The sequence below is a fragment of the Macrotis lagotis genome, chromosome 1, assembly GCF_037893015.1.
Source record: "Macrotis lagotis isolate mMagLag1 chromosome 1, bilby.v1.9.chrom.fasta, whole genome shotgun sequence".
NCBI lineage: Eukaryota > Metazoa > Chordata > Mammalia > Peramelemorphia > Peramelidae > Macrotis > Macrotis lagotis.
In genome coordinates, this window is record NC_133658.1 from 767,369,515 (window position 1) to 767,393,282 (window position 23,768).

Below are 23,768 nucleotides of genomic sequence, written 5' to 3' on the forward strand. Positions count from 1 at the left end.
CTCTGGGAAGGCAGAAATGAGATATGAAGTAAGGTTGAAAGATAGAGATGACTATGACTTCACAAAGGGGGCAGTTTCTCACTACAGCAAAAAAGAGGAACAAGGGGACAGGGATTCTGAAGTTCCTTCTAAATGAGGGGTTCTGATTCTGGTATTCTATTAAGAAGACTTCTAGCTTCTCTTGTCAGCAACTGAAATCTCCAGGGCTGATCCTCATGGCAAGTCAGAAGGTTAGGACGTGCTAGTTAGGAATTTAGGCTTAGACACTAAAGGCCTCACCTGTCATAGACCTCAACCACAGATCAATTATTTTTCTTCCTTAAACTCACTTTTTGGGGCAGCTAGGTGGCGCAGTGGATAGAGCACTAGCCCTGAAGTCAGGAGTACCTGGGTTCAAATCTGACCTCAGAAACTTAATAATTACCTAGCTGTGTGGCCTTGGGCAAGCCACTTAACCCCATTTGCCTTGCAAAAACCTACCCCCCCCAAACAAACAAACAAAAAAACCCCTCACTTTTCATCAGTCAATCCTTGATAAACCCACACTGGGTAAAGTGAGGATACATGATCAAAAAATAATATATATTGTCTTAATAGATCAAAGACTTTCAGATCTAGGAGGGACTAAAAGATTAGAGATGATCTATGAAGCAATTTAATCATTTTGCATATAAGGAAATTGAGACTCAGGGAGATTTAGATGATTGTATGTGGTGGGACTGAGAAGAGCACCTGTATCTTCAACAAACCCTATATTCTACTAGGTTTATCTGTCCTAAGAGATCAAAATATTTTAAAATCACAATTATAGCCACTCTGTAAGAGCTGACTCCGGAGAAGCTAGGCAGTTATCCAACTTCTCCATCTTACCTCAATGCTAAAAATTATCTATTCCACAGAGTATTGTGGTACTGGGGAAAGAATGTTGGACTGGAATAAAAAGAGATGGGTTCAAAACAGCTCGCTTCTTAGAATTTATGTAATCTTGTAAGAAGCAATTCACTTGTCTCTTGGTCTTAGTTTAATAATCCATAAGGATGTGGAACTCTATGAACTCTAAGATTTCTTATTGTTCTAAATCTAAAAACCTTGAAATTTCTGGTGAAAATAATAATTCCCATTTGTATTATGTTATAAGATTTACAAATATAACTGTGGTAGTTAATTATAATATGAGAAAACAAAGTGTTAGGCAACAGGATGTACTGCCTGAAAATCAAATCAACACAAGACATTTTCCAATATAAACTAGAAAAAATCAACTGAAGAAAGATACTCCAGAGATACTGCTCTGCATGGTTTCAAATCCACAGAAAAAGATGCCCTTCCTAAAATCATGACTTCTAATCACTTCACCATACTGCTAACTCAAACCTTCATTGACACTATATTTCTCAGTCTCTTCTTTCTTCGGAAGAGAAGGTTGGAGGATGGAGTACCAAATTCCTCCCAAAACTTTCTTTTATGAAGGATAGAACCTGGACTTTCTCAGTTCATTCCAATCGGCATAAGCTGTTCTTCCTGGTTTCAACTACATGTAACAAAACACTCCTGTTCCTGGACACCCCTGATCTCCCCTTCCCACTCTTTCCTTCTTTCATATGTTATAAGCTCTTTGAAGTCAGGGACTGACATTAATTTTTATTTATTTATTTGTTTGTTTCTTTTGCAAGGTAATGGGGTTAAGTGACTTGCCCAAGGTCACACAGGTAATTAGTAAGCATCTGAGGCTGAATTTGAACTCAGATCTTCCTGACTCCAGGACTGGTGCTCTTATCCACTGTGCCACCTAGCTGCTTCCAGGGACTGACTTAAAAAAATATTTATATTTCCAGTATTTAGTACAGACTGAATTGGATAATGAAAAGACATTAGATTTTTTTTAGGTTTTTGCAAGGCAAATGGGGTTAAGTGGCTTGTCTGAGACTGGATTTGAACCCAGGTACTCCTGACTCCAGGGCCAGTGCTTTATCCACTGTGCCACCTAGCCACCCCATGAAAAGACATTAGAAAAGGTTTCCTATAGAAAGTCTTTCACCTATGTCATCTTTCATCTAGACTTTGCAATAGTCCTCTAACTGGTCCCCATGCCTTAAATTTACATTTTCTCCCCACTCCAATCCCTCCTACACTTAGCTGCCAGGATGATTTTTTTAATATATCTTAAATCTTATTATGTCACTCTCCTACTCAAAAAGCTTCATAACTCCCTATTACATGCAAGATCAAATATAAATTCCTGTGCTTGGCATTCAAAGTCCTTCCTCTTTCCTAACTTTTCAGTTTTTCCACACTCAATTCAGCATCATACACCCCATGCTCCAACCACACTAACCTTTATATTGACAGTTCATACCACTGCAGTTCCCATATTTTGCATTGGTTACCCAACATGCCTAAAATGTTTTCCCTTTTTCCTAGGAGCTGGTAACTTTGTACAGCTCTGCCTCACTTAAATCCAATTCATTTGCAAGTCAAGACATCACCCTCCTGATGTCATTGGTCCTCTTTGAGAATGAAAGATAAACAATGAGCTTCCTTCAATACAATTTAAATTCCACCTACTAAAGATATCTTTTCTTGGACTACCAAATGCTAATACTCTCCCTTCTCAGATTGTATTTCATCTGCTTTATGTTAAATATGTACCTAGTGGTTTATATGTTTTCTCCTTCATAAGAATATAAACTCCTTGAGGGCAGACTCAACATTTTTACCTTTATTTGTATTCCTAGCACTTAGCAGAGTGCTTGACAAGGTGCTTAGTAAATACTTAACAAATTCTTTTTGATGACATAATAGTTGCTTAAATTCATTTTTATTAGATGGAATTGCTTAGAAATGCTCTCTCCACTTGAGCCTCTATAGCTTCCCCAATCCCTTCCAAGATGTAATACAGTAGAATGAGTACTGGTTCTTAAGTCAGAAGATATGAGTTCAAATTCCTTGGGCAAGTAAGTTAGCCTATTTGACTCTTGGTTTCCTAAACTGTAAAATAATCAGGTTGAAAGAGATGGCCTTTGGGGTCCCTTCCACCTCTAGATCAATGATAGTATGACTAGAGTTGTGACTCTTGGATCACTTTAGTTTCAGATCTCTGGTTTATCAAGTCAGAAATGAGAACTAGACTATGGCCCAACCTTGGGAAAATTGTGTCTGGACTCTACCTGAGCAGAGAATTTATATTTTGGATGCCAAAGAGGGCTATAAATATAGTTGACCCCATCCTTCTACCCAAAGCTACACATTAAATTGTAGCCTCATATACTCAACTGTCACTGTTTGATGCTTATGCAATATGGAAGTCTGCTCATTGAGAATGTTTATTGACTCACAACTTTAAAAACAAAAAATATTAAAAACTCCCATAGCTATCAAGGAAGATGTGCCTGCCACACCCTTCAACAGAGATTTCCAAAATGTCTGACTTCATGAAGGAAAATACCTTCAAATGTCACCAAAGATTCCCCAGAAAGAAAAGATACTGGCTGTGGAGTGATTTTGATTATTCCAGAAATCCTAGACAGAAATGGAAGGCATATAAATAAACAAAAAGAAAATAGAGGTGCTGTAACACCACTATAAATTGCTCTTCTTCCCAGACTGACTTCCAAACACCCAGGGCAAAAGAAGGAAGTTGGTCTTTGTGTCAGAGAATATACCAGCAGCTGTTCTTCATCTTGCCAAGAGGAGGACGACTTATTATAAATAATAGCCAACGAGATGTCCTCTGGGACTCAAGACTCAGCCAGTTGGGGAAGGAGGGAGGAGAGCTGGCAGAGGGGATACAAGCAAGAACAAACCAAAGCAGCAGAAGATGAATGTGGAGGCAACTCTATCAAGCTTGCCTTTGCTCTTATGTTTCTATTACCTCATTAGGACAATTACATAATGCTGCTCTCCATTTAGAAACCAAAGGCCAGGGTAAATGGGATCCTCAGTAATGGCTGATGTTAGAAGTTAACAGACTGAGAAGGAACACAGGAAAATTCTTAATATGTCTGGAAATCTCTTTCCCTTTCTTTTCTCATCTGTTTGATATTTTGCTTGCCTCTTTCCTCTTCTTGGCCTATATGTTTATATGTGACTCAGAGACTGAGCTAGAGCAGGCAACTTTTGTGCCCACATTTCCAGTTTCCTCATGATGGGAAGCATGTGAGAAATGTCAGGGGTTGAGTACTATTCTATATTTCATCTGAAAAAGGAAAAAAAAAACCTCATTATCCTGTGTAGGTCTTGTTAATGAGACAAAATACCACATCTCTTGAAGCAAACTTGTCATCTCCATTCTCATGGAGTTGCAGGGGTGTGTGTGTGTGTGTGTGTGTGTGTGTGTGTGTGTGTGTATCTCTATGACTGAGGGTCTCACTCTTTTTGCACAGTCTACCTGGTGTCAGCTGATTTATTCTGTTGTCATAGTCTCCTCTCCCAAACCTGGCTTTGTTCTCTTTGGCTACAGATGCTTTGAAAGATATGGTTTCGGGATGTTCTCTCTACTGGTGATCATCAGATTTTTCTGAGAATGTCTTCCAGTGAGTTTTCCCCTCACAGAGTGGAGATATCTGGTATCACTGGGCCACTGTGTAGCATTTCTCAAGGAAGCCAACTATAGCATTCCCTATGTAGCTGCTGCTCCAACAGTGAATTTGTGGTGGAAATGTGAGGGGGGGGGGGAGAAAAGATGTTAAAGTCATGATCTTCTATGTAGAAAAGACCAGTCCAAAGACATAATTATCTATTTAGCTTAGCTTTATTTCTCACATGTGTTTTAAATTTGATATACTTTTTGTTACTGCATATCTCTGTTTAATAATGTTCTCATTTCTTTCCTAAGGCACCTCCTTCTGCTTTCCTTTTTTCTTTCATTTATTATGTTTCTACCTTTTCCATGTGCTTTAAAAACAAAGCCATCATTTTTTTTCTGAAAATGATCACTTATTTGCTCTGTTTTTATATAACCACTGGCTAACCAGATGATGTTTAGTGATCTAGGATGACATGTGAAGAGGAAAGCCAACCCCTTGTCCTCCGCCTTCACTCTCCTTCCAGGTATGAAAATGTATTTTAAAAGCCATAAATATTCAGCAGCAATAGACCACACTGTGCTTTGATGTCAGAAATTGCTGTTCATTTGAATTAATGATCAGACATTCATTAAGCATGTGATTAGAAAGGACTGGAGCTTCTACAGTTCCATGGGACAATACCCTAAACCTCCAGCAGATGGCGCCTGTCTCAAAAGTCAAAAATTCTGTTTCAAGCTCAGGGGCAGACCAAATTTTCACAAAATAACATTCTTTATTTTCCTTTTCCAAATTGATTTTTGCACATGATGGGTGGGAAAAGGCAGTCTGAGAAGCATTAGAACATAAGTAGAAAGAGCATATCCAGGAGTCTTTCTGTTTTTGTCCCAGAGAGCCCTTTTCCTCTTTCATTCTCTCTGACATCTTGAATATTCAGACTGTTTTTTTTTTTAGGGAAGGCATCATTTCCAGAAAGCTCAGTTAAAAGAAAACAAAATCCTAGGTATGATCTGAATCTATCTTTAAAATTCTACTAGTGCAGCTAAACCACTGGCTAGGATCAGAGCATTAACTGTGGGACTAAGAAAAAAGACAATTCTCCAATTCAGGAGAAAGGCAGGCAAAAAAGGCCATTACTTCAGAGAAGTGGCCAGTGAATGAATAGACAAAGCTTTGTTGAGAGTGACACTCAGGAACCCCATCCCTTTTCACTGAGTATGAAGACACGGGTGTGATTGAAGGACTTGTAAGGCTCAGTGGCACCTTTACCCCCCTTGCCTTTGTAAACCCCTCACATGAATACAACTGATCCATCTCCAGATGATCCTGGGGGCCCCCATTCCTTTGTGTCAAACACAAAGGAGAGCAGGAGAGAGATAGAGACAAAGGAAGAGCCCATGTAAGCCAGCCTTGGACAAGATTTAAACAACTAACTTGGTAAACATTGGTCTTATGATGTGCTGGGGTGAAATTGAGTCATCTTCCAAAATGAAACTCTGGATCCGTTTAAAAGATCACTTTGTCTAAATAAAAGGCCAAATAAGATTTCCAAGGAGTAAGTCATCTTTCCCCATGAAACTGGAAAAACAAAGGCAGCCATGTGAAAAGGTGAGGGAAGATGGCTTATCTCAGCAAAGTAGGAGTGTTGCAATCCTTTTTGGGAGGGGAAAAATAAAAGTGCTGCAGGTTCTTGCCCTAAAAAAGACTAAATTCCTTATGCTTTGTTTGTTAAGAGTTTATGACATAGTGAAAAGAGCACTCTGTTGGAAGTCAGGAGTCATGGTCTCTCTTATTAGTGGAACCTTTGGAAAGTTATTTCACCTCTAGAAAAAGAGGAGCTTTGGACTGGATGAGCTTTGAGGGCCTCCCAGTCTCTAATATTCTGTGATTCAATCATTCTAATCTGCATTTACAGATGATGAGGCTGTTAAGTCTAAAAATGCAACACCATATAATAAGGATGAATGTGACTTCATTGTAAAGCAGAAGTCCCACTTAAGGTGGGCTCTGTGAAAGACATTAAGAGAGCTTTCAGAGAGCTTTAGGTCCTATGAGTACATGATTAAGAGTTAGAGGGACCTCAGAAATCATTTAGGTCAACTCTTTTTAAAATAAAAGTTTTATAAATGTCCTCTTTGCCACTGCAGCCTGTTCTGTATGTAGCATCCCTCCCCTATCTCTCCTTTAAAATAAAGGTAGTTAAAGAAACTTCAGATCGCAGTGATATCTTCTTACAATATATGTAACATTCTGCTCCTATGGCTTTCTATGGAAAAGAAGGAAGGATGTTTTATCATCTGTATTCTAGGACCAAGGCTGGCTGTTAAAATTCCTCAGAGTTCCAACCCTCTTCTTTTACAGAAAGAGACACACAGAACCTGTCTATTATTCCACAGGTTACAAGGAAGAGAACAGGATTGATGATTCCAGATACAGTGCTATTTCCACAAAGTACCATGTTGCTAGGTTTGTGGGGGTTTTGTTTTTGCTATGCTATTACTTGTTCCACTCCTGCAGGTACCCTGTTCTTAGTATCCCTATGCTCCTCCTATTCATAAACTTCTTCTCTGATAAATTCATTTAATCTAGGATATAAATGATTAATAAGACTTAACGTGACTCTCTAAGTCAGACCACACAATGGCCATTTCTTTTGTGAATTCTGTGACTATGGGCCACAACTTTTAATATCTACCTTTACTAAGAAGTTGAGGCAACATATTACAAAAGAAAATGCTCTAAATCTGAACTTGGATTCAAATCCTGGCTATATGTGATTTTGAGAAATCTCTGACTTCTTCTGAACTTCGTTTTCCTCATTGTTAGAAAAGAGAATTGAACTAGATGATCTTAAAGATTCCTTCCAGTTCTAAACTTCTGACTCTTTGATGAAATACTTCAAAATGTAGACTATCACCCATTTTTCACAGATTTCAGATAAAGACCTAACTTAACCCTCCACTTTTTTTTAGTTTTTTTTTCTTTTTGCAAGGCAAATGGGGTTAAGTGGTTTGCCTAAGACCACATAGCTAGGTAATAAGTATCTGAGGTCGGATTTGAACTCAGATACTCCTGACTCCAGGGTCGGTGCTCTATCCACTGCACCACCTAGCTGCCCCAACCCTCCACTTTTAAGATGAGAGAATTGTGATCTACAGATGTTCAACCATTTCAGTCATGTCTAATGCTTCTTGACCCAATTTGGGGTTTTCTTGGGAAAGATACTAGAGTGGTCTGCCATGCCCATTTCTTGCTCATTTTACAGATGAAGAAACCGAGATAAACAGGTATAAGAGACTTGGCCAGAGTTACTTAGCTAGTAAGCAGGCAGATTTGAAATCAGACTGTCTTCAGGTTTGGCACACTTTCCAATGAACTGGCTAGCTGCTCTAAGATTTATAGAAGATATCTGGATTCAATACAGTGGCATAACTAGTTAGGAACAGAATTAAGACCTGAGATTAATGACTTGATGCTAATGCTCTTTCCACTACTATCAACTGGCCTGGAGGTCTCCTTGGTCATTTATTTTTTTTAGATTATGCAAGTTAAGTGGCTTGCCCAAGGCCACACAGCTAGGTAATAATTAAGTATCTGAGGCTGGATTTGAACTCAGGTACTCCTGACTCCAGGGCCCGTGATCTATCCACCTAGCCACCCCCTCCTTGGTCATTTCTGATGTTAAATCTATGCTCCAATGAAGTTATCTAATCTCTCTATGCATCAATTTATTAATCTCTGAAATGAAAGAATTCAACTAGATATTCTCATTCCATCTCCAAAAAGGTAGACTTTTTTCCTGACTTGAAATTCACATTTTTTTTTCATTCAGAGCATGTATGTGGCAAGGTTTGACATATAATGCTCTACCATAGTTACATTATTCAAAAGGTTTACAATGAGACCAGAATACCATAGATTTAGTGCTGAGAGGACTCTTAGAGACCATCTATTGGTAGAGTCATCATCTAGAAAAGACCTCAGAGAGCATCAAAGGCAATCTATTCACTTTATAGATAAGGAAACTGAGGACAAAGGAGATTATATGACTTGATCAAGGTCCTATAAATGGGAAGTTACAGGAGTGGGTTTTGATTCTTTTTAAAAGAAGGGGATTGAAACTTTGTGTAATTTTAGTAATCAACTTTAGTTCTGGAAAATAGATTGTAAGCATACTTCTCTCCTTTCAATAAAAAAGTAGGGAGATGGGTAAAGGAGCAGAATGTTGTATTTGTTCTACGATATCACTCTTTCCACTGTGTCATGAAGAAAATCTTTTTAGATCAAGTTGAAATTCTTCCCCCTTTCATTCAGTGTCATTTTTGATAAAAAAAAAAAACCCACCAAACTTGAACAAATTACTGCCACTCACTCCCCACCCCAAATTGTTCCTACTCTCTTGTGTTTCCTGATTTTCACATCTGGCCACTGGACTCACATGACTCTGGAGGAGAAAGTGAGGCTAGTGACTTAGCACAGCATCCCCTCACTCAAATCCATTTCATTTGTTTGTCATGACATTGCCTCCCTGATGTCATGGTCTTTTTCAAAAATGAAATTTTTACTTGTTTCTACTTACAGGCTGTAAAGAAATTGTATTCTTACTATGTTTGCAAAAAAACACAACTTCTTGAAGATTTGATGCTGTTTTGGTCCTCTTTGAGAATGAAGGACAACATCCAACCAACTAATCAACCATGTATGAAACCACCACACCTTGAAGATGGCAAAGTGGTGGTTACTTGTAATTCAGAATGTTTATATCTACTAATATGCAAGATGGAATCCTCAGATAAGAAGAATGAGAAGGGGGGTCTAAAAATTATTGCCATATATGTTGAAAATATAAAATGGTTACAAAATATATCTTAGCCATCTCAGTTTCAGAAGCTTTGTTCATTCACAAGTCTAATCTGTTTCCACCTCAGAATTAATTATCTCTCTAGTTCTCAACTGTATATATAGGCTACCATTCAGAAATCAATTCAACTGCTACATGTGGGAGGCAAAAGGCTTTCCATTAAAAAAAATGTGGGCAAGTTCTTTTTGACTGCATAGGATGTGTCTCAGACAAGGCCACAAGATGCTAACTGTATTCTAAGAATGCTTCAATAACTGACACTTAAGGGGTAGTTTCAATATATTTCTTCTCCCCAATCATCTTTATTTCTCCATAACTTTCTAAGGATTATGGATCTAAAGCTGGAAAGGACCACTGGGGCCATCAAGTGTAATATATCCATTTCATAACAAACTGAGACCCAGAGAGGTTGTGATTCACTCAAGTTCACTTGAACTTGAACCTTGACTTGGGACTTGAACCTTGGTCCTATACCCTTTTGGTTCACTGTACCCTTTATTCCTCTGATGGTCCTTTCATTTAATTGTGCTTTCACTTTTCTCTTTCTTTTGTGTTAATCCATACCATAAGTATCCCATTTATCACTAGTAGCATAGTCTCTTATCTTCTTTATGCTCCTTCTAAAAGAGGCATCTAAAAAGTGATCATTGTTGTTCTGACTTTTCATGATCCTGAGGACCAATTATTCATGAGGTTTTTGTAGCAAAGATCCTGCAGGGGTTTGCCATTTTCTTGGTTTATACATATAGGGGTTAAGTGACTTGCAGGGGGCCATACAGCTAGCAGCAGCTAGTAAGTATCTGAGAGCAATTTTAAAGTCTGGTCTTTCTTCCTTTGGGACTATGCTCTATCTACTGTGTCACCAGCTGATCTGACTATAGTCTTAAAAATGTTTTAAATTATTCAAATACTATTTTTCTAAATTTTATTTTTCCATCACCTAGATTTCTTTTTGTATCCCTTTCCTCCTCTTCCTTGCATAAACCTATCTCTTATAATAAAGAATTCTTTTTTAAAAAAGAAAATGAGCAGGGCGGCTAGGTGGTGTAGTGGCTAAAGCACCTGCCTTGTAGTCAGGAGTACCTGGGTTCAAATCTGGTCTCAGACACTTAATAATTACCTAGCTGTGTGGCCTTGGGCAAGCCACTTAACCCCATTTGCCTTGCAAAAACCTAAAAAAAAATGAGCAATAAGAAGAAAAAGTCAACAAAACTGATCGATATGATAAAAAAAAGACATATGCAATATCTACTCACCTCTGCAAGGGAAAAGGCAAAGGATGAGATGTTTTCTCATATTTCCTCTTTGGGGATGTTTGTTCTTTAAAATTTTTAAACATTGATTTTCTTTTAAAAATAAAGTCTAATTAGCATCTTTTGCTTTAACATTGCTTTATTTTTTCCCATTATTCCAACTCTTCCTCCCCAGAAAGCCATCTCAAATAATAAAGAATATGTTTATTTATTTATTTGTTTGTTTGTTTGTTTATTTAGTTATTTTCAAGGCAATGGAGTTAAGTGACTTGCCCAAAGCCACACAACCAGATAATTATTAAGTGTCTGAGGCCAGTCTCAGGTTCTCCTGACTCCAGGGCCAGTGCGCTATCCACTGTGCCATCTAGCTGTCCCAAAGAATATTTTTTAAATTAATAAATAAGAAAAAAGAGGAAGAAGAGAAAACAACCCAGCAAAAATGGATACATTGGAAAAAAAGACCAAAAAGACACTCTGTCTTTGCCTAAGTGCCTCCCAGTTGGAAAGAATTGATGAAGCTTCTCTCTTCTCTTCTTTAGTGCCATGCTTATTCTTTGTAATTCTGCTGCTTTCTGTTTCAATTGTCTAGGGGCTGCTGTTCAGTCATTTACATTTTTTTTAGGCTTTTGCAAGGCAAATGGGGTTGTGGCTTGCCCAAGGCCACACATCTAGGTAATTATTAAGTGTCTGAGGTTGAATTTGAACACAGGTACTCCTGACTCCAGGGCAGGTGCTCTATCCACTGTGCCACCTAGTTCAGCTAGTCATTTACATTGTTGAAAGTTCATGTGAATGCTGTTTTTTCTGGGCCTTGTTTACTTTACCCTGCATCAGTTCTTATAAGTTTTTCTGTTTCTCTGTATTCATTATCTTCCCTGCTTTTCACTATACAGTAATATTTCATTACATTCATGCCCCACAATTTGTTAGCCATTCCCTAATTGAAAGGCATCTTCTTTCTAGATCATTCCTATCAAAAGTGCTGCCAAAAATATTTTGATGCATTTTTTTTTGGCATAGCAGTATAATTTTTGGGACACTTTTTAACACTTTATTTGAGTAAATCCAAATTGCTTTCCAGAATATTTACACTAATAACTTAAGGTTTAATAATATAAATATATCATTATGTTCTATAATATAAAATTTAAATAAATTTAATATTACTAATAATATGTGATGATGAAGAGGGAGTAAAGAATATTGGGAGGGGAGAAGTAAAGAGAAGGAATAGAAGAGCTACTCCAACCCAACTAGTGTTTATAAAACACCTGCTTTATTTTAAGCACTCTGCTAGGCCTTCTGTATACAAAGACAAATTGAAAAAAATAGTTCCTGACCTCAAAGAGATTACATTCTCCTAATTCTGGGAAGGTGAGAGGAGCATATTATTATTGTAAAATTATCATGCTTTTAGAAAGAAACTGCTGCTCTGCCTTCTCTTCAGTCCCAGGGTAGTTGGTTTTCAAGCTAGGTTTCATTTGAACTATATTGGGGTCAAGTGGCTAGAAGGGCCCCTTTTCTGGGTCTAAGCCTTACCAGTTATGAAATAGTTGGTGAATTATCAGCCTAGTTTAGTCATGATCATTCACAAAATATTTCAGTTTTCTGAGCCTGGTGATTCTACTGTGGCAACATTTTCTAGAATTTATAACCACTTAGGCCAGGTCAAAAACTTAATTACATGAAAGTAGAATAACTAGTCTCCTTATCTTAGGTTAGTTCTTCCAATCAAAGAGTTACATACATGGACTACACTATTTAGAAGGCACTTTAATTTCCTAGATTTGAACCCCCAAAACATTTCTTTCAAGAAAACAATTTGAGTAGCTCCATGGGGTCACGTTTTATCCATTTGTATTTGAACTCACTTCCTTGTGCATCTGAGCATTTGCTCTGATATGACTTGTTTTGTATTCATTTAATTTTTGGGCTCATTAGATGGCCCAGTTCATAGAGTGCTGGGCTTGGAGTCAGAAAGACTCACCTTCCTGAGTTCTAATGATCAAAAATATTTAGTAGCTGTATGACCCTGGGCAAGTCACCTAACCTTCTTTGCCTCAGTTTCCTCATCTGAAACTGAGCCAGAGAAGGAAATGACATACCATTCCAGTATCTCTGCCAAAAAGACCCCCAGATAGGTTGCAAAGAGTTGAATATGACTGATAAATGACTTAATACTAAAAATTAAGGTTTTGTTTATATGTGGAAACAGGCATAATCACCAATGGGCAACTTTATAAACAAACAACACTACTCTCCTCTGATTTCTTTAAATAAAACTTTAAAAGTTACCAGAATTATTTAGTTTGACTTAGTCAAATAATATCAGAGATGGAGAGCTGGAAAAGAACTCAGAAGTTATCTGGCCTTTTTTTTTTTGCAGATAAGGATATTAAGGCACACAGAAGTTTAGTGATTTGACAAAGGTCACACAAGTAAGTGGCAGAGCCAGTATTTGAACTTAGCTCCTTTACTTCCAAATCCAATCCCTCTTTACATATAAAATGATGCAACATGGCAGGATCAAAACTAAGATCATATTCTTTTAAAAGAATCTGGTCTTGTTCTTTGGGAAGTTTCTGTAGCTTTGTGAGGTGTCTGTCTGTCAAATCAACAACTACAAAAGCTCAAATTCATCATTTTGCCCTAAGGTCTGCCCTGGATATTGTCAACAACTGAGAGAGAGAAAAACCCAGAAATTGAGTAATTTTCTCAAAGTCACCAAGGCTGTTGTCACCAGCATCTAATAGCTTCATATTTAAATCTCCAGAATTTTGCAAAACTTTTTTTTGACCACATACAAATTGGATCATAACAAAAGGGGGGATCTATTATGGAGAAAACCACTGATCCCTTTTTCAGGTCTTATAAAGAGATCTTATTGGCATCCATGATTGAACAAGAGTCCTTGATCAGTCACTATATGATCTTAAATAAGGAATTTAGATTCTGTGATTACTTAAATCACAGCTTCTAAGTTCAGCTCTATGATCCTATGATTATGTTATATCTTCCCTTTACCTATTCAAATTGAAACCCTTCTATGATGTCTTAGATAAATTTTCCCGATTATCTGAGGATCAAAAAAATGTTATGTGACTTGCTCAAGATCACACAGCAAGTATGTGCTAGAGACAAGATTCCTGAATCCAAATACATTAATCCTTTCACTACTCTATATTTCCTTTGGATTTTCATCTATACCAAGTAGTAAAAAAAATAATTCACATTAAGAAAGTCCTACTCCCCTTGTGACCCCCCAACTATTCCCAACATGTCTCAAACACTTGACATAGAGAAGGAGGGGGTCTCACTCAAATTATGTGTCCAAGAAACTAATGGATACCCTTTCATGCATAAACATTTAAAAAACAATTTAAATTATTTTGGATGAAAATATTTCTGGGCTTCTACAGAGGTTGCTGAATATAATTTACCCTTTTCTTGATGATTCATGATCATTTTAATGAATATCTATTATCCTGCAATGGATACTCTAATCTAGTTGTATCTGCCTTCTAGTCTTTTGTTTTCCACTCCAGATGTCAGCTGGTCAGTTATCACTCCATCCTTGACTGTGCCTGCATTTAATAACTCCCTTCTTCCCTGCTTCCAAATTCCTAATTTGAAGTTTTAATCTACAAGTAAAAGTCAATGAAATTCTGAGTAAGGGCTTAATAAAGGGTGGGTCTGACTTTGAGTCAAAAAAAAAACAACCTGAGACATTTTATTTAAGTCAAGGTTTGGGATCATTTTTCTAGTTGCCAGAAATTTGGCTTTGGGATAAGTGAGGTCTTATTAAAATGACTACTAGATTTCAAGGTATCCTCTTCAGTTTTGTCTCCATTATGGAGGGCAGCATAATAGTTAGTTGGGGGGCAATGAGAACACTGAAGCTGATTCAGAACAGAGGTGGCCTCCAGCTTGGGCATAACCAGCTTAAATGAAACGGTCACCTGTATCTGAATTAAAATGACCCAGTTCTTTTTACTCCTATCAGCACTTAACTTGAAACATAAAGAGATATTTCTGGAAATGTGACCTCCTCCCATCTACTAGCAAGAAATACCATTTCCCAAGAGCCTTGCCCTGAAGGCCTCTTTGGTAATGTTTCAAAAATCAGTGGCTGAAAGGTTTGCTCTGTGGATGGAAGATTATTCTAAATCTTTTTAGGCCCCACCTAATAATAATAGTATGATGAACTCTTATGTAAACTGAAGGCCAAGGGTAGATAGACAAACAGGGTGAGGATCATGGATATGGAAAACATATTTTAAGAAATATAAATCTGGAAATCTCTGTATTGCTGACTTATCCCAAGAATACTCTCCATCTTTCCATCTTTCCTTCCATGTTCATTGCCTATGGCCTTTGCTGAGGCAGCAGGTTAAAGAGATCAGCAGGCATCCCAGTAGAGGCACGGAGCCAGATCCTGAAAGGGCTTTTCTCTCATAGGAGGACTCAGATTTTCTGTTCTGCAAAGTAGTGTCATCACAATGAAGAACACAGGCTCTCAAACTTGGCCAAGAACCCAATGACAGAGATCATGGAAGGATGGAGAGAACACCAGAAGGCATTGGCAGGTCTATTCTGGAATGCTGATCATCTCCCTCCTCTCAGGTAATTCTTTGAGGCTCTAAATTATAGAAAAATTGCTTTAACTATTGGGAAAGGAATTCTCCATACTAGAATAATTCTATAGGAATGAAATCACAAGCTAGATTAAATCCCTCCCTTCTTTTACCCCCTCCCCTAAAGAAACCAAAAAACCCTGTCTTCCCAAGGAGTCTAAGGTACTACATGAGTATTAGTCAGATCCTCCCAGTATTAGCTCTTTCTGTAGAATAATGGTTTTATATGAGTTAGACTTGAGGACAGGGACTGATCTTTTGTTGTTTTTTTCATCTTCAGCTCTCAGCAAAGTGCAGCTACTTTATAAAGTATTTTTCATTTTTCATCTTTCCTTCCTTCCTTCCTTCCTTCCTTCCTTCCTTCCTTCCTTCCTTCCTTCTTTCTTTTGGTTCTTGTGGGGCAATGGGGTTAAGTGACTTGTCCTAGATCACACGGCTAATAAGTATCTAAGGCTGAATTTGAACTCAGGTCTTCTTGACTTCAGGCTTGGTGCTCTATCCACTACACCACCTGGTTGCCCCCAAGTGTTTTTCATTTCTAAGATTCTAGGATTATAAAATTCTGTAAACTAAATTAATTGCTTTCAAGCTCCTACTAAGCTCTGGATAGTTTTGTGATCTGGGTAGTCCCTTCCCCCAGTACATGCAGTTTCTAAATTGGAGTAAGTAGTTTGGGAACTGGATAACTATTCTTGATCATCTTTTCATGAAATAGGCATAAAGAAATATTATACCCATCTTACACATAAGGAAACTTATGGAATGCTTAACTACTTTCCTATATTCTGCAATGAATTTAGAACTGAAATTATGTCTCCTTCCTGGGTCTCATTCTTTGTGAGGAAGAAAAGTTATGGCTGAAATACTGGAAAGAAGAATCAACTCATCTCACCTCTTTGCAGCAGTTACTGTTTCTTCTGAAAGCACTTATCTGCTGGGACTGCTGAAATCAAATCCCAAGAACCTGATTACACAAGGGATTCATTTAGAAATACTCTGAATTTTGGTCTGTGCTCAGCTGCATCTTCTATTCTCTGAAGCTGCCTGTTCAGTTTGTCTTTTCCTCTGCATTTTTTTTTTCTGAACTTAAAAAAAGGTGAGATTTTAATAGTTGAGTAAAGGGCAAAAGTTCATGGGCAGACCAAGCTTGCATCCAGAATGGTGGTTGAATGCTTTTTAAAATGAGAGAAAAGCTAACAGGCAGGAAGCTACCTATTTTCTTGTGTCTGAATAGTGTTTCTCTGAAGAGAGGCATGTTAAAAAAAAAAAGAATATAACACCCTGTAAAACACAAGTAATATTTGGGAATGCTGAGAGAGAGAAAACCCCAAAGTCAGTTTTCTTCCCTGGGGTATTTGGTGGATGACAGCAGCCTACTAACTATTCATGCCAGCTTGACACCAAGATGCCAGGGGATGGGTTGGGGGAGGGGAGACCCACAGATCTCCTAGCAAGTCACTCTATTCCCAGATGATTAGAATAAAACATATCCCATTTGCATCTTCGAACAATGGTTCTGAATTTCAGGAAGCATTTTTCAGACAAGAGAATACCACCCAACCAAATTTTTACAACCCCTCTCTGTTTTTTTAAATTTGAGGAATGTATTACAGCTCTTGATTCTTCCAAAGAAGATAATTAAGTAATCAAATGATAACAAAATCATTGAGTGTGGATTTTTCTCTAATTGTTCCAATAAGTGAGCAAATTCATGTGTTTAATTTTTTTTTTTTTTGTGCTCCTGGTTACAAAATAGGTGTACAAGAAAGATTTGTTGATTGAGATCTGGCATTTTCTTTGAGTTAAAGAATTCTCTTGTCTGAATTGATATGAAACATCCCTTTAAGTTTCCCTTAAGGGATACTCCTCTTCTTTAACTTACTGGTGAAGAAATCTCTGCACTCATGAATCCACAGTTTCCTTCACTTGCCCATAAATTACCATGTGTTCCCCAGATTCTTCTCCATAATGCTAACTGAAAATAATGAGAGCACAGTGTAACATGAAAGTTATTTCATCTCCAAGTATATTGGTGGCTACAAAAATGAGTAAGATTCATTTACTAACTAAAAAACCATGCCTTGATTCAAGAAAAGTGAATTAGTACTATATGTGAAAGCCTAACTCATTGCTGAGTATAAACCTCATTACAAAATATGAAACTAACACTGATAGAAAAATTCTATTTTCTGCATTATTTATAAGGCAAAAATTGCTATGATTTTCCAACTTCCAAAATAGAGATCTGATTTATATGTTATGTACACATAGATTACATATATGTAAATATATGTGTATTATAGGCACATAAAAATTGCAATAAATTTGTTCTACAACCAGTGTAAATACCCAGTTTCAGTATCTTTTCACAAACTGAAGTCATGACAAGGTGAGTGTATGAAATACAGATGAGCTCAGGGAAACAGAAATGGAGTTGGGGTTGGGGTTCTGACATTGCTCTTTTAATAAGGGGCTCAGACTTCTGATGTGCTCTGTCAGGGGGATGATATAGCATTGATTACATTATTTTGACTTTTCAAAAACCAGGGTGTGCTTCAGTCAGACTCAGGTAAAAAGTTCATGACTGGTGAGTGCTCACAAGAAGGGCAGCTCCAAGCAGCTAAGGGGTTGTGTACACAACCCAGCTGGAAATAACTTTGTAGGAATCTAAGAAACAATCACACATGGGAATGATTTAAAAACCAGAGAAGGTAGCACTCTGGGATAGGCATGTTGTGAAGTCAAGCCTTTTCTCAACGAATTTTGGAAGCAAAATAATGGAGAGAAGGAAATGATAGAAACAATTCAAGATGGTGGCTGAAGAAGATGGACACTCTTGTCTAATTTGAATATGTATGTGAATATACAAAGAATCTGTGATTTTGATTTTATGGGGAACTCAGAGTTGGAAATCCCCTTCAACAAGATAGATCCAATCTTTTCTCTTCCTCACCCTTAAAATCCAATTAGTTGCTAAGTCTTTTTATTATTATACTTCTAAAAATAGATTATATTCTTTCTTCTCCTCATACATAGTTGCCATCTTATTCTGGTTCTTATCAACTTTCCATGGAATATTCAATCCAACAATAAACATGTATTAAGTCCAGGCACTGTGCAAGAGACTGGGATATAAAGACAAAAGTGAAATTGTCTCTTCCCAGAAGGAATTTATACTAACAGGAGAAAGAAATACATTTATCAGTATATATATAATTTAAAATGAGATCAAACTGTGACATGTGAGTTTCCCTTGTGAATATATCAAATTTGAGGAGGTGGGCACCAGCACCTGAAGTGTTCAGGAAAGTCTTAGTCTTAGAGGAAATCAGGGATTCCAGCAGGTAGGGGTGAGGGGAGAGTGATCTCCAGTCATGGGGGATATTCAGTGCAAATTCATGAGAATTGGTCTCTTTTGAAATCATACTCCAAACAACTGCCGGATGTGACCACATCACCCCTCTGCTCAAGAAGCTTCAATGGCTCCCTATAGACTCTAGGACAGAAAACAAGTCTATCACAGAATGAAAAATTCTTTTAATGCTCTTCATAATCTGGTTCCAGTCTTCTGAACTGGTATTATTTTACTTTGCTTCAAATATTTCTCTCAAATTGGCCACATATAGCACTTCCTGACTTCACACAAGTTGCAATAAACTTCCTCTATATTTCTGCCTTATAGAATTCTTGAAAGCACAGTTCAGATGCCATATCCCATAGGGAGTCTTTTTTCTGAGTGCCCCAGTTATTAATATTCTCCTGGCTCCATGAAATTTGCATTTGTTCTCTATATTCAATATAGACATCTCTGTTTAGATGTTGTTGTTAATAACAATAATATTTAGAATAATGATAATAATAGAATTCTTTTTTTTTTTGACAAGGCAAATGGGGTTAAGTGGCTTGCCCAAGGCCACAGAGCTAGGTAATTATTAAGTGTCTGAGGTCGGATTTTAACTCAGGTACTCCTGACTCCAGGATTGGTGCTCTATCCACTGTGCCACCTAGCCACCCCTAATAATAGAATTCTAATAGAATATAAATACCTTGAAGGAAGAGACTGATTTATTTTTAACTGTATTTTCCCACAATAATGCTTAGCACATAGTAGAGTTTCAAAAAATGCTTAACTGAATTGAATTGGTTTTGCTAAATAAATAAATCCTCAGGAGTTGTCTAAGAAACAGAAGTTAAGTGATTTACTTAAGATCACATAGTATGTTTCGGGGGGGGGGGGGGGGAGATTTGAACTCAGATTTTCCTGACTCTGAGCTTTCAAAATCCCTAAGGCAATCTACTTCCATCTATATTTTTCATGAATGCTTAGTAAATATTTGGTATGTAAAAAGAGATTGATCTATTTTCTCCTTTCAAACTGAAAATTATTTTTCACAATGTTAGAGTTTATTTGAACTTAGTGGTTCCTTTTATTTTTAAAGTATCTCTAAAATTAGTCATGATTTACTCACTCTTCTGCCCATTTGTACAATCTAGTTAGTCTAGCATTTACTTAAGAAGATATTTATCATAGTTTCTACCATCTAAGCATCTCAGAATTCACTTGAGTAGATATTTGTCATATTTTTTTAACATCCACACATATCAAAGTTCAAGGAATCTTAGAAGTCATTGACCCATACCCAAACCTTCTTTCTATAATAATGCTGACAAATGAATGGTCATCCCCCAATGACAGGGGACTTATTACTTCCCAAAGGCAGCCAATTCCACTTTTATCCAGCTCTAATAATTAGGAAGTTCTTCCTTCTATAGAATCAAACTCCCTTGATCTTCTGGGGCACAAGAAGATAAATCAAATCCTCCTTTAATATGATAGCTCTTTAAATATTTGAAGACAGAAATCATGTCCTAATGTAAGTTGTCCCTTCTCCTGTTTAAACATTCCCAGGTCTTTCAGTCTTAGCTCCTTCATGATGCCTGCATATCACCTGAATGACTAAGGTGTGAGATGAATTTGTGTGGCATTATAGCAATCTAAGAAGAAGAATCAAACAGAGCTCCTTTTGCCTAGGGATTCTCAGGCTCAAGACTAGGAACAGACTATATTCATGAGGCAAGGGACAAGCTTTCCTAACAAGTTCCTTAAAGATGAGTGACAACCTCATAACTGATCAGTGGTAGTACCACCACTGGCCCTCAGGACCCCTTACACCAGTCATGTCCAATAAAACAGACATACAAACTACAGTTGTAAGTAATCATTCTATTGTTCTTGTCTGTGTGTTATTCAAGAGCTGGAAAGAGAAACATTTCCCTCTTTTTATAGGGAAGTTGGTAGAGCAATATTAACACTGTTTAACTATACAGATTTAGTTTATTCTTCTAAGTGCACAATTAAGAACTCAAAACTGAGAAATGACTAATATCATAGCTTCAAACTAGAAAGTCAGCAATCCAACAAAGAGGATGCATTTTTTGTTTTGCAAGGCAAAGGGGTTAAGTGGCTTGCCCAAGGCCACACAGCTAGGTAATTATTAAATGTCTGGGGCTGGATTTGAACTCAGGTACTCCTGACTCCAGGACCAGTGCTTTATCCACTGCACCACCTAGCCACTCCAAGGGGCTGCATTCTTAGCAAGATAGTAAGAATGTTTTTGTGTTCAAATGAACAGGAAAGAGCCTATTTCCAGAATCCAGAATCACAAAAGTGATATTTAAAAAATGATTTGGAAGAAGCTTTGTAAACATATCTAATACATGTAAAAATGTGACACACTAAAGAAATGAGAAAATTTTCTTATTCAACTAATGTTTTTATTCAGTTTTTTCTCCTCCCAGAAAAAAAAAAACAGTCCACTAAAATGAATGAATGGGAAAGATATCTTGCATCAGAGTTAGTATGACAGATTTTTTTTCATTCTCATTGACAGAACAGGACAATTCCATTTGCAAAGAACATTTCATCACTAAAAATCCTTCAGCCTTCAGTGCACTGTTCTGTGGGACCAATGACAAAGAAACTGGTATGGTAAGGTAAATGGTTTAAAAAAGTGATATGAGCTTCATCCTAATCCCTAACGGATAGCCCAGTCCAGGCCTGGTCTTGGAGAGCTTGATAGGAAGAAGGAGAGCCTGAATGGTTCACTCTGGTGCAACATGAGATCTCTTTGGAGAGCCAATCTAGGTCACTTAAGACCAAAAAAGTGATTCTCTGTTTCAGAGCCAAAGCACAAATTTTGAATGTAACTTAAAACAGTATACTCAAAATGGCTTCAGACTATTCTTACAGCAGTAGTTTGTTTTTGTTTTTTTTTACAAAAAGGAATCAGAGTTAAATGGCTTTCCTGGGGGTGGGGGAGGGGTGTGTATCATACAACTAGTAAGTATCTGAGGTCAAATTTGAACTCAAGTCCTCCTAACTCCAAGGCTAGTGTTATATATCCACTACACCACATAGCTGCCTCACAGTTAAGCCTTTAAGGCTAGGTCAATCTGACTCACATATTCAGAGTCTCCTCAAGACCAGTCTGAAGCAAAACAATAAAGTTGTCTTTGAAGTCCCCTATCTTCTCAGTTCTGTGGCTTTTTTTTTCTTCCCTTTGGTATTGCCCAATGTCCTCATATTGAGAAAACTTGTTATTTATTTGCTTGTTTTTGCCATGCTCCTGGCAATTCCCTGTATGACTTCAAGTCTATGTAAAATGGAGAAGAAAATCCAAATGTATTTCCTATTGCTACTAGATTAACACTCTGGGTGAAGAATGATGTTAGCCCTAAATTGCTGTTCTTCTGGGAATGTCCTTTCCAGTTATCCAGAAGCTGCCTATAGTTATTTTAAAACAATTTCTTCTTCTACCTGTCAATCTAACTGCTCTTGTCTTCATAATTTTTCTAGCCACTAGAACTTTAGTCTGACCTTCTTCAATGCTCTTTACTGATTCAACATATCTTTGGACACATTTACTGAAATCATTACTCCAGTCAAGACCCAGTTTCTTTCTCTTCTTGGAACTAGCCATGATGCCTTCATTCACATTAGACTGACACTTGGTATTCCCTCTAGTGCCTTCTACAAACATCTGCATGAACACCTACCATTCCTAGTATTTTGAGAAGGCTAATGACATATTATTGAAAAAGATCTCCATCTAAAACGTCACAATTTCTGTCACCAAACCACTGGATTCTCATCTCTTCCTAACAGACTACATTCTTAAGTAAAGATCTGAAACTCACATTAATTTGTAATGGACATTCAGAAGTGTTCTCCTTTCTAAGACCATATGTGATTTAACAGAATAAACAACTTAGCTAATTAAATGAACCTTCTCAGACATCAGATGGAAGTGAAGTTTTGTGGGGAAGAAGGGCTTCCCTATTTTCCTCTGGCATCACATAATGTGACTGTGAAAAATGATCATTTACTTTTTGTCAATACAGCACAGTAATGGCCATGAGGGAGATCATGATGTGATTTCATTGAATAGAATTTTTGAGTTGGAAGGAACTTTAAAGTGTCTTGAATGAAAAGAAGAGCTGGAAGGAGTGGAAGGAACTTGAAATCCACATTATGACTTTTGGAATAGTTTCTCATGACTTGGATCCATATGAGAATAGATTTTGAGCAATAAGAGATCTTAAAGCACATTATCAAAACTCCTCATTTTACAGATGAAGAAACAGAGATGTAAAGTGATTTATTTATTTACCCAAGGTCACAGTTAAAAAGTGACAAATCCAAGATGAAAATCTAGGTCCTCTGATCACAAATCCAGAATTCTTTTTTATTCTGCCTCATTTTATTTGATAGCAAGGCCTGATATTACAATTATTTATAGTAGCTTACATATGTATATAGTGCTTTAAAATTGATGAAGTATCTTATTTGAATCTTACAACAACCTTATGAGGAAGGGCTATTATATCCATTTTACAGATAAGAAAACTGAGTTTTGGAAAGATTAATTACCTTGCCTATTATTTCATAGTATCCAAGGTCATCTCCAGTCAGCCTGATTTATTTCTGACTACTGGACCCCAATGGCTTTGGAGTAGAAAGTGAGGCTGGAGACCCAGCACAGCACCTCCTCACTCAAGTCCAATTCATGTGCTTGTCATGGTATCACCTCCCTGTCATGGTCTTCTTTGAAAATGAAAGACAAACATCATCATCATCATCATCAATCAGTAAGTATAAGTAGGATTCTTATTCGAGTCTTCTTGCCTTCAAATCAGTGCTCAATTCATTAGCTTAGTTTAGTTTTACAGAAGAATATCCTGTGTCCAGGATAGGGGAATCTAGCTGAACAATGTTTTATGGGTATAGAGGAAGTAGGTCACTTTTACCATTAGGAGCCTCTCAAATCATGCCCACACAGTCTGGACAACTTCAGAATAGTCTTGGTTCTCCAGTAACTCAGGATGGTTGGAAGAAGAATTGTTTTGTAGATTGATCAGAGAAGAGATGCTGGTTTCTGGGCATGCTATTCCTGATGTCATTTTATTGGGTACCTCTTCTTTCCTTCCTTCATGTTTA

The 23,768-nt window shown here is 37.3% G+C and overlaps 1 protein-coding gene and 1 long non-coding RNA gene across 3 annotated transcripts in view; one reads left to right on the forward strand and one right to left on the reverse strand.

Moving 5' to 3' along the window:
- MAML2 (mastermind like transcriptional coactivator 2) overlaps positions 1-23,768 on the reverse strand; it is a 423,011-nt gene that overhangs the window by 86,376 nt on the left and 312,867 nt on the right. The window lies entirely within an intron of this gene.
- Positions 84-10,054, forward strand: LOC141508155 (uncharacterized). 2 transcript variants are annotated; one of them, XR_012474355.1, is made up of 3 exons: positions 84-230; positions 4,974-5,049; positions 9,105-10,054. It is a non-coding gene; the product is annotated as an uncharacterized LOC141508155 (long non-coding RNA). The 2 variants fall into 2 exon arrangements; XR_012474354.1 differs by lacking the exon at positions 9,105-10,054 and adding an exon at positions 6,885-7,689.